Here is a 14,282-nt window from a genome sequence, read left to right on the forward strand (position 1 = left end):
TTGTTGAAAAAGAAACAAGACTTGAAGAAAAAGACAAGGAACTTGAAAAAAAAGAGAATCAGCGGCAGACGCTTGAAGAACAGCTGCAAACCAAAGTTCCCCCATTTTGCATTCTCCCCCCTGAACCTGCACATGACGTCTCCCCTCGCGAATCTGATGTTGGTAAAATCATACAACATCTCAAAGCACTCAAAAGCTCCAACAATCACAGCTTAAGCACCTTGTACTTATCAGGAAACCCTGGAAGTGGAAAATCTCAGCTGGCTCGACTAGTAGCTAAGCAATTTTTCGACGAAAGCAAAGAAACTCCCTCTGGGATTTCATTTGTTATGACGCTTAATGCAGAAAATTCAGAGACACTTTTGGAGTCGTATGTCTCTTTCGCTCGAAACTGTAAATGTCCGGATTACTCAGTTACAGACACTTATAATTCCAAAGATCTGAACACAGAAAAGAAAATTGCAAGTCTCAAGACCCTGATAAGCGCAAAAATTGGGCTTTACACTTCGTGGTTACTGGTAGTTGACAATGTCACTAATCTGTCCCAGGTACATACTTATTTGACAGATTTAGCAAACCAGCAATGGATGAGGGGCCAGTTATTGATAACAACGCAAGACACCGCGTCTATTCCTTTGACAAGTTCTTCCATTCAGCAAATATCAGTAAGTGAAGGGATGCTTCCTGACGATGCCAGCTCTTTGTTAAGGCTCCTTTCTGGTGTCACTGATGATAAGATGGAAAAAGAAATTGCACGGTATCTGGACTACCTGCCACTTGCTTTGGCCGGCGCTGCCGTCTATGTAAGACAAGTTCGGGAAGGTAAAATAGCTCCAAACTTCGGCTGGACCGACTATCTAAAAAAACTTGAAAAAGGACAGCGACGCACAACTGAGAACATTCTAGCCGAGACAAACCCAAGTTACCCAAAAACAATGACCACAGCAATAACACTCGCCTTAGAAAAGGAAATTAGTTCCGACAGAGTTATAAAGCACTTGTTCACTTTTCTCTCTCTTTGTGCGCCACAACCAATATTAAAAGATATTGTTGTCGAGTACATTATGGAAATGGAAAAGGAATATGAAGATAAAGATGCAATTGGCGTAAAGATAAAGCGATGCCCATTGTTATTGTTTGACGAAGAGGAGAGCGGTGTGTACATTCGAGTGCATGGAGTCGTCCATTACGTTGCTAATTCAGTAACAAAAAAATGTACAAAGGATGAGAAAATCAAATCCATACTGGGAGCTGCTTTATCCCTCTCCAGATTTGAGGATCAAGATTCTCTAGTCATTGGCACGAGAATTGTCCCTCATTTGGCAAAAGTGATTACAGACGCAAACCCCTTCTTTTCTAAAGAAGGAATATCGCAAGTCGCTCATATTGGTGGATCGACTTTGCAGGACTATTCTAACGTCTTTACAACTCTCGGAAATATGTGCTACGACCACTCTCAATATCCAGCTGCAAGAAGCTACTTTACAGCAGTCCTAGCAATCGCCGAGTTAAGAAACCCAAGTAATCAATTACAAAAAACCTTTATTTATAATAACCTGGGCCTAGTCCACGGGCAACTGGGTGACCTAAAGCAGGCAAAAGACTTTCTCGAGCGAGCCCTGGATGTTCGGCTGAACAAGCTCGGACCTGAGCATGTTGATGTCGCAATGTCTTACAATAACCTGGGCATTGTCCACGGGCGACTGGGTGACCTAAAGCAGGCAAAAGACTTTCTCGAGCGAGCCCTGGATGTTCGGCTGAAAAAGCTCGGACCTGAGCATGTTGATGTCGCAACGTCTTACAATAACCTGGGCCTAGTCCACGAGCAGCTGGGTGACCTAAAGCAGGCAAAAGACTGTCACGGGCGAGCGCTGGATGTTTGGCTGAAAAAGCTCCGACCTGATCATGTTTCTGTCGCAATGTCTTACAATAACCTGGGCCTAGTCCACAAGCAGCTGGGTGACCTAAAGCAGGCAAAAGACTGTCACGAGCGAGCGCTGGATGTTAAGCTGAAAAAGCTCGGACCTGAGCATGTTGATGTCGCAAGGTCTTACAATAACCTGGGCCTAGTCCACGAGCAGCTGGGTGACCTAAAGCAGGCAAAAGACTGTAACAAGCGAGCGCTGGATGTTAAGCTGAAAAAGCTCGGACCTGAGCATGTTGATGTCGCAACGTCTTACAATAACCTGGGCCATGTCCACGAGCAGCTGGGTGACCTAAAGCAGGCAAAAGACTATCACGAGCGAGCGCTGGATGTTCGGCTGAAAAAGCTCGGACCTGATCATGTTTCTGTCGCAACGTCTTACAATAACCTGGGCCATGTCCACGAGCAGCTGGGTGACCTAAAGCAGGCAAAAGACTGTCACGAGCGAGCGCTGGATGTTAAGCTGAAAAAGCTCGGACCTGATCATGTTTCTGTCGCAACGTCTTACAATAACCTGGGCCATGTCCACGAGCAGCTGGGTGACCTAAAGCAGGCAAAAGACTGTCACGAGCGAGCGCTGGATGTTAAGCTGAAAAAGCTCGGACCTGATCATGTTTCTGTCGCAACGTCTTACAATAACCTGGGCCTAGTCCACAAGCAGCTGGGTGACCTAAAGCAGGCAAAAGACTATCACGAGCGAGCGCTGGATGTTTGGCTGAAAAAGCTCGGACCTGAGCATGTTGATGTCGCAATGTCTTACAATAACCTGGGCCTAGTCCACGAGCAGCTGGGTGACCTAAAGCAGGCAAAAGACTGTCACGAGCGAGCGCTGGATGTTAAGCTGAAAAAGCTCGGACCTGAGCATGTTGATGTCGCAACGTCTTACAATAACCTGGGCCTAGTCCACGAGCAGCTGGGTGACCTAAAGCTGGCAAAAGACTGTCACGAGCGAGCCCTGGATGTTCGGCTGAAAAAGCTCGGACCTGAGCATGTTTATGTCGCAACGTCCTATAGTTACCTGGGCCGTGTCCACGGGCAACTGGGTGACCTAAAGTAGGCAAAAGACTGTCACGACTGAGCGCTGGATGTTTGGCTGAAAAAGCTCGGACCCGAGCATGTTTATGTCGCAGAGTCTTACAATAACCTGGGCATTGTCCACCGGCAGCTGGGTGACCTAGAGCAAGCAAAAGACTGTCACGAGCGAGCACTGGATATTCGCCTTAAAATATTTGCTCCGGAACACGTCAAGGTGGCAGATACTTACAAAAGCCTGGGCGCTCTGCACAATTATCTCGGTCTCAGCCAAGAAGCAAAAGGGTGTTACGGTCGTGCATTGTCGATTTATGTCAAGAACTTTGGCCCTGAAGATATTGAAATGAGATTTGTTCAGAATGCACTTGCTCAGCTACGTACAGCAGAACTGAATATTGGTAACACATAAAGTTCAATAATCATAAATTCGTAATTCTTTAAAGCGTTAGGCTCGTTACTCGTAGATCAGCGAAGATCAAATCGGAATTGAGAGTTCAAAGAAAGATATCAAGACTTCAGTTTACAGCATACTTATACAGATTAAGTCAAGCAACATCTAATTGTGGTGCATTGTAATGTAGAAAATTTAAGAAACCAAAGACAATTTTCCTGTAAGCCAGACTTCTAGCGATCAACATTACAAGTTAAAGAGCCAATTAGAGTGCAGTCAGTTGCGTTTGACACGTGCCGCAACCGATCTGTAAAAGGCAGAGCTAAAAACCCATTCAAATCTCAAGAACTTTTGAGGCTCACTCTTGAAACCATAGCAACGTTAGACTAAAAATGGCAGAATATTTAAAATATTGAAACGCGCTGTGGTTTTCCTCCTAGATCACGACGCTAGTAGAGAAATTACGCTTTAAACTTTTACCTCAAATGTCTCTCAAAACGGGCACAAAATATCGTTTGCACACCATAGTTTCTCCCTTGCTGATATTAACCGGTCTATCATCGAAGTTCGATCGTCAAAATGCATTTGGAGTAAGTTCGGCTACGTTGATCTCGACACGTCAGCTGGGCGGTCCCCAGCGATAGTTTTATCATATTTTGCTTTAAAAAAAGTGGTTTTGAAGTATCAAGGATTAATCCTTTCAATTTTTTTTAAAAATTGCGCCACATCAATTATTGTTAAAAACCGGATCGTTGAATAATGCAATTCAAGACTTTTTATGGACTTAACCATTATGATATATGAGCCAATATACCATAATCTACAAATATGATAAGCGTACGCGTCGGCTTAAAATTAAAAGGGAGCTCAAAAGAGGAGAAGACAAGATTTGTCTAATATCGTGGGGGTGTTTTTAATAAAAGAATAATTATTCCACTCGCGCTTGTTGGATATGGGATGATTATAGCTAACTCGGCACTACGCGCCTCGTTGGCCATCTATCATCTCATATCTAACAAGCGCGGGTGGGATAATTGTTAAATACATACTGTTGCTATGGATTTATAGGCGTCTATGTGACATGCGCAGATGTTATTCAACTTTGTCTATGTAATATACAATTAGACCCTGTCACTGGCTGTCAGGATTTTAAAATATCGTCTGTGACTTTATTGCAATGAACGTTGGACTTTTCTCGGAGTATGGTTCCTCTAGAACCTATTAAGTTTAAATTCTAGTATTGACATCGAAGTAATTCTTTAAAATTTGAAAATTGTTCATAGTTTAAATCATCACAACCATAGTAACTTTTGGCGTGCTGTACGTATTGTAATCTTTAACTAAGTAGGCTAATTATTAAAGGAGTTAAGTAATGGCACTTCTGTAGTCGATGGTGTTGTGTTTTGGTGGTTGAAAAGATTGGTTGTTTAACAATTGGTTCATGCTTTAGCGTGCACTATCGAGTTATGGAGCACGCGGGAAGTTTGGAGAGCACGAAAGAAGCGTAAGAGTTGCCCGAGGCGATAGCCGAGCGCAACTCTAGCTTCTTTCGTGCTCTCCAAACTTCCCACGTGCTCCATAACTCGATAGTGCACAGCTGAAAGCATGAACCAATTGTTTTAGAACATAGCCGGTAGAATTGTGCATCAAATCCGACGGGAAAAATGGACAACAATATCAGTTGAAGCGAATCGTGACGGCGCTGATGCCGCGTCTCCTTTTCCTTTGTTTTTCTCTTTTTCTGCCTCATTTCAGAACTCTAGCCCAAGGGAAAAGGTCGAAACATTGTCTTCGTTTTCGGACTAGTAGGCCGAGTTTCTTTTTGTATCCATTATTGTCGCGAAATATATTATTTTTCCCGCGCTAAGAATCGGCCGCTCGCGCGAAAAAAAAATTTCTGGCGAAGCGATTTGCTGACGCTGTCAGCGTGCACTATCGGGATTTTGAGCACGCTTACAAATATTGAATTTGATTGCGCGGTTCTGCTAGCTATGTTCTAATAGAACAATAGATAAAACCTATGGTTCCGTTTGGCAAAAACCGCGCGAATGCACAGAATCCGCATGGCTCTAATCATACTCCATTTATCAGTCATTTTCGCGGTGTGAACACGAGCTTGTTGATACACAAACCTAAAAGAATCCGGGACAATCTCACTCCTACAGAACGATAAGCCATACGCTCACTTAAGGAACGTAAAGACATAATTAGAAAACCCGCCGACAAAGGTTCTGGTATTGTTGTTATGGACACAATCTGGTACATCTATGAATGCAACAGACAACATTCTGACACTATATTGTATAAACGCTTGACAAACGACATCACTGCTGATATACAAAAACGTGTTACTTTTTTGTTAACAGGATGCATAACGACCAACTCATCAACGAAACAACAAAACAATACCTCTTGCAGACTGACGTAAGACCAGGACGATTTTACATCTTACCCAAAATACACAAACCCGGTAATCCAGGACGCCCTATTGTCTCATCCAATAGCCACCCCACTGAACGGATATCCCAGTTTGTTGACCACTACCTCCAACCACTCGTTCACAAACTACCATCTTATATCAAAGACACCAATGACTTCCTCAACAAACTGTTTTACATTGGTAATTTGCCCCCTAATTCTTTACTAGTTACACTTGATGTTTCATCCCTCCACACCAATATCCCACATAACGAAGGTATTAATGCTTGTGACCATTTTCTGTGTACCTCCTCCAATACCCCTATTCCTACCGTCACACTTTGTGACCTCATTCGTATGGTTCTTACCATGAACAATTTTACTTTTAATGACGCTCATTACCTCCAAGTTCACGGCACAGCCATGGGTACCAAAATGGCCCTTCTTTCGCTAACCTTTCTTTCTTGGTCTTTTCGAACCTAACGCTTTGAAAAATGCCCCATGTAAACCCCACACTTGGTTTAGATACTTCGACGATATCTTTATGGTCTGGACCGAAGGTTTAGATAACCTAAAAATTTTCGTCGATAATCTTAACAATAGCCACCCCACCATCAAATTCACCAGCTCACACTTTTCCACTAATGTGGCTTTCCTTGACGTAAGTGTCTCTTTAACCACCGACGGTAATATCTCCACTGACCTCTACACCAAACCCACAGACAAACATATGTATCTATTGCACTCTTCTTGCCATCCATTACATACCAAAAAAGCCATTCCGTTCAGTCTAGCACTCCGCCTACGACGTATCTGTTCTACAGATAAAGCTTTTGAGACTCGCGCCGCTCAACTTACCTCATACCTTCTCAAACGAGGTTAAAGCTATAAATTCGTCACCAAACAAATACAGCGCGCCGCTGACATCTCCCGCACACTCACCTTACAAACTAAAGACGTAAAAAAACCTAACCGTATTCCATTTATAACTACTTTTAATCCGTCGCTTCCTCGCATCTCCAACATCATCAAAAAACACTGGCATCTACTGTAGTCTTCTGACCGCTGCAAAAAAGCTTTTCCTCAGCTGCCAGTTCTCGCCTTCAGACGCTCCCCCAACCTTCGCGACACATTAGTAACAGCCAAACTCCCCTCTAATTCTACCATTTCCCATCCTCAACTTCCCCCCGGCTCTTTCCGTTGTGGTAGAAACTGCGCTACTTGCCCCTACATCTCTGACGGTCTTACTAACTATACCCTTTTTTCTACCGGCGAAACACGTCCCATTGAATCTCACTTGACCTATGACACTAAAAACCTTATCTACTTAATTCAGTGTAACCGCTGTAACTTACAATACATAGGAGAAACTAAACGACGTTTAAAAGACCGTTTTAATTAACACCGCCGTACCATTGAGAAATCTAACTCTAAATCTAAACCTACTACAGCGGCAGAACACTTCATTTCCTCTCCTAACCACTCTGCTCACGACATGGAGCTAATCGCCATCGAAAAAGTGTTTTCCAAGAGAGACTCGATACGCAAGGCCAGGGAAGCTTTTTTAATTTCAAGAGGCAACACTATTTATCCAGATGGCCTTAACGCTCGCGAAGAAATGTATTAGTTTCTAGTTATTTATCCAATTTACCTTACTTCATTTCTATTTTTGCTAACTATTTCTATTTTTATTGTTATCTCATTGTCAATCAAATTAGTTTTACATATTTCCGCTGTTACATCATACAGCTATCTATGAAGGATCACCCCAATTCTCTGTTAATTCCCACTCCACATGAAGAAGGCTGGTTTGGCCAGCCGAAATATAGTGCTCCGTCTTAAAATTTACTTATCTACGTTGTATCGGTCTTGCCTCTATATTTATATTTCACACAAAATGAAGCACCAGTGTGGGCCAGTTTACGTAAGGAGCACAGAATTCGAATGTGTGAAATCCTAGCTACGCCACTACTTGCCAACCTAGAAAGCCCTTGTTTCCATAAGCATCAAAAAAGCTCTTTGTTATATTCGATGCCCAATCAACCAAGATAATGGTTTGAGAATTTGTGTAATGCTCCACAAAGCAAATCTGCTTTTTTTTGAGGTGAACAGAGCCTGGCACTATGGGAGGTCGGTTAGAGCTCGAAAGACGATTGTCGCGTGTGGTTCGCAGCATCCTCCTGCGCGCATGTCTGGTGTTTGCCTCCACTGGCCTGAAAATGCCACTTCTCCTTCGCAGCCGTTCTTTAGCTAGCAGTTCCTTCGCAACGAACAGTATTCCTTTCCCTTTGTTTGAGGGTATAGACCCTTACAGATTGCGCTAGTAAAAGTGGAACATTATTATTATTTTTTTAATTTTTTCTTTGCTTAAGTTCCTTTGTTTACTGGAAAGTCTGAAATTAAGTGGAGTGCTGGTGCTATTAATCATGTTAAAACCGCGTCTTGTGAAATTCACATCATGCTCAACAAGATATTATGCCAGTCTACACTAAGTTTGAGTTAGATTCTGGGCGCTTTTTTTTTCAGGTGAACATTGCACTTATCGCATTTCTGGTTTTCTTGCTTTTGGAAAAAGGTCTTCAGATTTCTACTCTCTTACTCAAAAGTTTTTCAAGGAGTTATCTTTGTCTTTACTCTCATTTTTGCCTTCCCTTTTTGAATCCTGTCATTTTGTCTTTTTCCGCATAACATATGAGTAACTCTTCCTGGACACAACTACAGTTCACTGCAGCAAAAAGTATCATTAGCAAAGATCACACCTACCCTTGTCGAAATGTCATTTAGATGACAAACAGTGAGGTGACGGAATGATTCATTTGCATTGCAAATATGTTTTCACTCGATGAAGCAATAATTGTCTTTGTTCTGTCAGGAACTTCGAACATAGAGCTCCGAGCTTCGATTACCTATTTGGCTTAAAATTACGACTTTTTGGTACGACAAATAGTTTCATAACATGTGTCAGGTAATTCTAAAGCCGGACAGCCGGCGACCAGACAGCAACCACATACCAACTGAGTAGGACGTGAAGTAACAGAAGGTCATGTCTTTCAAGAGCTCAAGTAAGTTATCTAGTTTCATTCTCCTACACTCAATAATTATGTTACCAAAAACTTTGAGCCCTTTACTGGAGCCTTGGCTAAATATTAAAAGATATAATGCGTCGATGGGCCTGTCTCGCCTATGATTCATTTCTTCTAATTTATCGGTGAAACAAACAGTGTGCGGAAACTTGTCAATGGTATAATTTATGTGAACACTGAATGAAATTGAAAGCTGCAATATTCCATAAATCTAATTCACTACGTTTTGCATGCACAAGTTTTTGTCCGGAAGGAAATTTAATACTAATTAGGGCAATTTGAAAATAATCGTAATCTAGCGACATCCAATCACCCCAAAGATTCCATAACTGAACCCTTTCATGCATCAGCTTTTTCTGGAGAAATAGCGATCTCCAGCACATGAAAACGTTATTTATTTATTTATTTATTTATTTATTTTTTTAATACAGCATTGTTTATTACACTTACACATGTACTTACACTATAATTACTTTTTACACCATGTTTAAACGTTATTGCTCAGCGAATGATATCAGCAAACCTTTAAAACTTCGGTTTCTAAGGGACCACTCATTAGTTATCTAACATTATTTACTCTAATAATCACGCCTTGCCATCTTCTCGCACTTTGAGCCTAGGTTTAATTTTCTCCTCTTTTCCCTTGTACGGCAGCTGCGCATTGGCAAAGGAACTGCTTTAGCTTTTTAATAGAGCATCAAAAACTTCCATATAGAATTTAAAAAAAAAATACTGGAAATTGACCGCCAATTAGTGGGGGTATCGTTAGAATAATAAAAAGCCTTAAGGTGGGGAGGAGGGGAGAGAGATTGTTTGAATGTGACACAACCAAAATACTCCGAACCCCCCTCCCTTTGATAAATAATGACTGATCCCTGAAAAATGGATTATGATCTGATTTACTTTAACAATCGCACTTTGCTGTCTTCTCACACTTTAAACCCATGTTCGGAAAGAGTTCCATATAACCTCAACATCAATTATGCATTCCATTTCATAAAGACTAAATATAAAGGTTTCTTTGCAACACTCTATGCATAATTAATGTATGGGGTTCTATGGAAATCTTGCCCCCATGTTCAATTTCCTCCTCTTATTCCTTGTACGGCGGCCCTGCTTTAGCAAGGGAACTGTTTTAGCTTTTTAACACTGAGTCAGAATCTTTCATTTAGAATTCAAAGGACTGATGAATAAACACGGCTGTCTGCATTTTTCGTATCATTTATGGACCATACCAGTTTTCTTAACTCCTAGCAAGTTGTTAAACCATGCTGTTTAGATCTCTTATTCAGGAACCAGAGTCATTAGTTATAGACTGAAGGGGGAGGGGGTGGAGGATTATGGGCGATCATTTGGTTTGTAGGGAGAACATAGAGGGAACTAGTCGTCGCTGACTGAGTATAAAGGGGGAGAACTATAGAAAAATGACTGCCAGCCAATTATTTGTCAATGATGGAGGGGTGGGGGGTGGTCATAAGAATGTTACAGAGCATTACCGGGCATCAGGTAAATGTAATTATGACAGTTAAGATTCTCTGACCCCCTCCTCCCCCTCAGGCGATAAATAATGGCCGGTCCCTGATTTCATTCCCCTGAAACCTGCTCTGAGATTTTTGTGAAACTTTACTTTTTGTTTGTTTATCTTATACGAGCGTAAATTTTAAAGTAAAAAGGGGGAAAGTTTTTGAAATAAAGAAAGGGGTGAAATTTTGAAATAAAAAAGGGAGAGGGGGTCCCGGGGCTCCTTTAGGAACTGTAGTACTCATATAATTCCTATAATATCATAACAATTAAATTTACGAGTACTGGCTAAATTTGCGTTTCCGAAAATTGTTCCTTTTCCTTCGCCGAGAATTCATGAATCATGTTCATGAGTTCATGAATCATGTTTATTCAGCTCTTAATTTGCGGGTCACATTTAAGTAAAAAAATCGTTCACGTGGACGTGAAAAGATCTCATTACCTTAAATCACGATTAGCGAATGAAGAAATAGTCAAATCACGATTCACGAGAAAAAAAATGCTCAATTATGCTTCACGTAAAATGTATAAGGGACCCTCTAGTAGCGTGAAAAACTTAATTGTGTTCGAGACTTCAGGAGTATTCGTCTTACTGCGCACGTGCACGGCTAGATTTGGCGAGTATCCAAAATATATATTTATCATGTCCTTAAATACAAACCCACGCAAGAATGTTCCTTATACCGACATACTAGATATTTTTAGAGGAAGGTTGGTCTTCAGAAATTACTTCCACCTGGAAAATATTTTTTTGACCTCTCAACTTGTGTTTCGTTAATCTTTTTACTTGGGGATAATTTTTTAAAATATAGGTTTATCTTGCACTGTGTAAGTTATGCAGTGTTCATTGCTTTATAGAAGTGTCAATAAGACAGTTAAAAGTTTAAAACCGGATTCAGGACTCAATGCTCAATGCCCAACCCCTTGTCAGCGGTTGTTCGCTGGCAATTTGGTAAGTACTTGGTGTAATCCTTAATGTATGTTAATGTATGCAAATGACTATGTATTCCCATATGTTCCTCTGTATTGATGCATGTATAAGAGATTTCACCAAGTACCTACCGGCAATTTCCCACAGTCTTCTACTCGTGTGCAATGCTTTTTACACCTCATAACATTGTAAAAGTAAGAAATCTTGACCCGAAATTTAAAACCCTGGGTCATCTCTTTCTAGGAATTAATTGTCAAGCGTTCAACTTCGTTGTTTTTTATTTCACCTGTAGTATATGCTGGTCACCTGGTTGGATTTTGCGTTTTCACTTTTCGTGGATATTAAGGGTAAAATTTTTGTTTCTTTGCTTGTCAACTAGAGTAAAGGGCTTTTAGCTATTTATCTGCCATGAGTGACCAAAACAGAATTGCTCCATACAATATCAATACTGTATCAACAGACACGTTATAGTCATTCAGAGGACTATTAGTTGATCCGATACCAAATATCAAATTCTCCCAACTAACATCGTAGGAATTGTGCGGCAGATAGTAAGGAGAATTACTAATGAGATCTTGGAAGTGAAGGATTGAGTAATCTGCACAAGGTTAAGAGCAGATTCTTCAATAGTTCTTATGCTATATTGAAAATTCCGGCGCCAAGCCTCTTTTTCACTAAACATTTCATGTGTCTCGATTTCGACTCTGATGGAAAGGCTTTTGTGCTGAAGCAAAAAAAAATTCTTTCAAGGATTAAGGAAGCAGTTTTCCTGGAACTGATGTGAGAACTGCTTTGGGACATTACTTAACATCGGCGCCTGTATAAACAGGTCTACATTATACACTTAATGTATGGTCCCAAGGGAAACAGTTATCTCTAGCCGAGAGTCCTGATTTTTTCCTCGACTTCTTCACGGAGAACATCAGGACTCGAGGGAAAACAAAACAGCTAGTTTTCCAATGGAAGATACATTAAGTGCTTTGTTGCATATTTTTAGGATTTCCCTTAAACAATGATATGGCAAAAATTTGCTGTTGTAAGCGGCGCGCGGGAAACAACTGCGCAATTTTATCGCGTTCGGGATGCATTTGTATTTGATCAGGGGCACGTTGACCAAGAATCAACCAATAACAGCGCTCCTTTAGTTGAGTGAAAGTCTAGGTATATGACAATATTTAAAATTATCGTAAAAATTTTGGCGTCTAAATATGACCTGTAATATGTGACGTTATCTTCTGTGAGAGAAAGGTTTCTCGCGAGTGTCGGTTATTATTTTTTTGTTTTTCAAGACAATTTCGCAGATTAGATTTTGTTGATAACGGCCTCGGTATGATCACTGGTGCAGAAACGGAAGAAAAGAACGATAAACCACTGTGTTAAATGTACGCGACGACTGAAATTGTTCTTAAAAGCTTTTTCTTACCTTAAAATATTTCAAAAGTTTTGTTTGGATTTTTTTAATTTGAATTTGAACATTCTAGGAAATGTAAATCGTATCCGATTGACGTCAGTTAAAGAATGTTTAATCAATTAAAATGATCACGAATCAGTGGTAACGAGTTGCCAGTACTCCAATTGGCTAATACTGCGTCTAAATGAACGCTGAGATTGACCGAGCCAGTACCAGGTCGCTCAAGAGGCATGTTGTTTCGCGGCCTCAATCTTTTTTGTTGTTTTATTAGATGCAGAGCCAGAAAAGCTTCATAAACTCACTTATAAATTGTGTGCTTACAAACCGTTCTCCTCCTTCATAATGGGTGGGAGGAAATCTTTGATCTGTGTGGGAATGTGAAAATGACCGTATTTTATCACAATACGATTTACTTTATCCCCGCATATAGCTCTGGCGGTGAATTTTCTACAGTCCCCCTTCCCTTCACTCCCCCCCTTTTTATACTCTGTCGGAGGCGAAATAGTATAAAGAGTGAGCACAAACTTACCAGTTAACAAATGCATACTACCATTTTCAGTTGAATGAGAAGCAACGAAAGTTTGGCGATCAAGTTTTGAGGTTAAAACCGTGTTTATGGTTTTGTTGTTTTTGTTAGAGGCGAAGTGTCGTTTGACTTCTTTTGGCGACCTTTTAACAGAGAGATAACTTTGACGGTTGACTGTTAAAAAAAAACCCTTTTGACGGTTGACGGTTAAATTTTAAGTCATTTAACGGCTGACGGTTAATGTTTTGGAGTGTAGTTTATAAAATACACGAACTTTTTACCCAAGCATAAATACGGGATTTGTAAAAGGAGAAGCCCCACGCCACCTAAGAACGAATTTTTCTCGCGCTATGTTTAGTTAAAAATGTACACAGTTTCGAAATACCCTTCAAGAGTAAAGGAAACCTAGATGAGCGTTTTGAGAAACGTATCTCCGGAGTTATTTCTGCAGGAGAGAACCATGCTTTAAAACGAAAAAAACAGCGGGCGCACAGAAGAAAATATTGCCTTTAGTAGCACAATCTTATCCGGCTTTGCCAATTTAAACCTCAAGGACATACACATGGGGAAATGACACCTCAAAACTGACCCTTATTATCCCATCGCAAAGGAAATTCATCAAGAGATATCCTAATAAGAGCTAAACTTTGAGGGTAGAAGATTTAAAAGGGCTAGCGAATGGTAGGAGACACACATGCCTATCAACACCTTTCAACGGTCGACTGCCTTTTGCTTTCGGCTTTCCGGCGTGTCGCCTCGCGCAAGGTAGAGGATTTCGTGGATCAAGTGACTCTTTTCATTGCTCTAATTAAACTGTCCTTCATTCAATGATCAAGATAGAAGATTTACCACACAACGCTCGCGATTAGTTAATTTTCCTTCACTTAGGAAAGTAGATTTACAAATGTCCTTGTAGTAGTAACGCTATATAACGCAACACATTAAACGCAACAGTGGCCCTCCTCGCTACGTAAAAGGGTCTCAAATACTATCACTTAAAATGCATAAGACATTTGTACCGTTGGAGCGCATTTGAACGCGTTTG

At 40.8% G+C, this 14,282-nt stretch overlaps 1 protein-coding gene and 1 pseudogene across 1 annotated transcript in view; both read left to right on the forward strand.

The window, feature by feature from the left end:
* The window catches only part of LOC148730295 (uncharacterized), a 63,728-nt pseudogene extending 59,135 nt beyond the window's left edge, over positions 1-4,593 (forward strand).
* Positions 1-14,282, forward strand: part of LOC148730293 (uncharacterized) — a 141,050-nt gene that overhangs the window by 81,274 nt on the left and 45,494 nt on the right. The window lies entirely within an intron of this gene.

Source organism: Stylophora pistillata, chromosome 5, assembly GCF_964205215.1.
Source record: "Stylophora pistillata chromosome 5, jaStyPist1.2, whole genome shotgun sequence".
NCBI lineage: Eukaryota > Metazoa > Cnidaria > Anthozoa > Scleractinia > Pocilloporidae > Stylophora > Stylophora pistillata.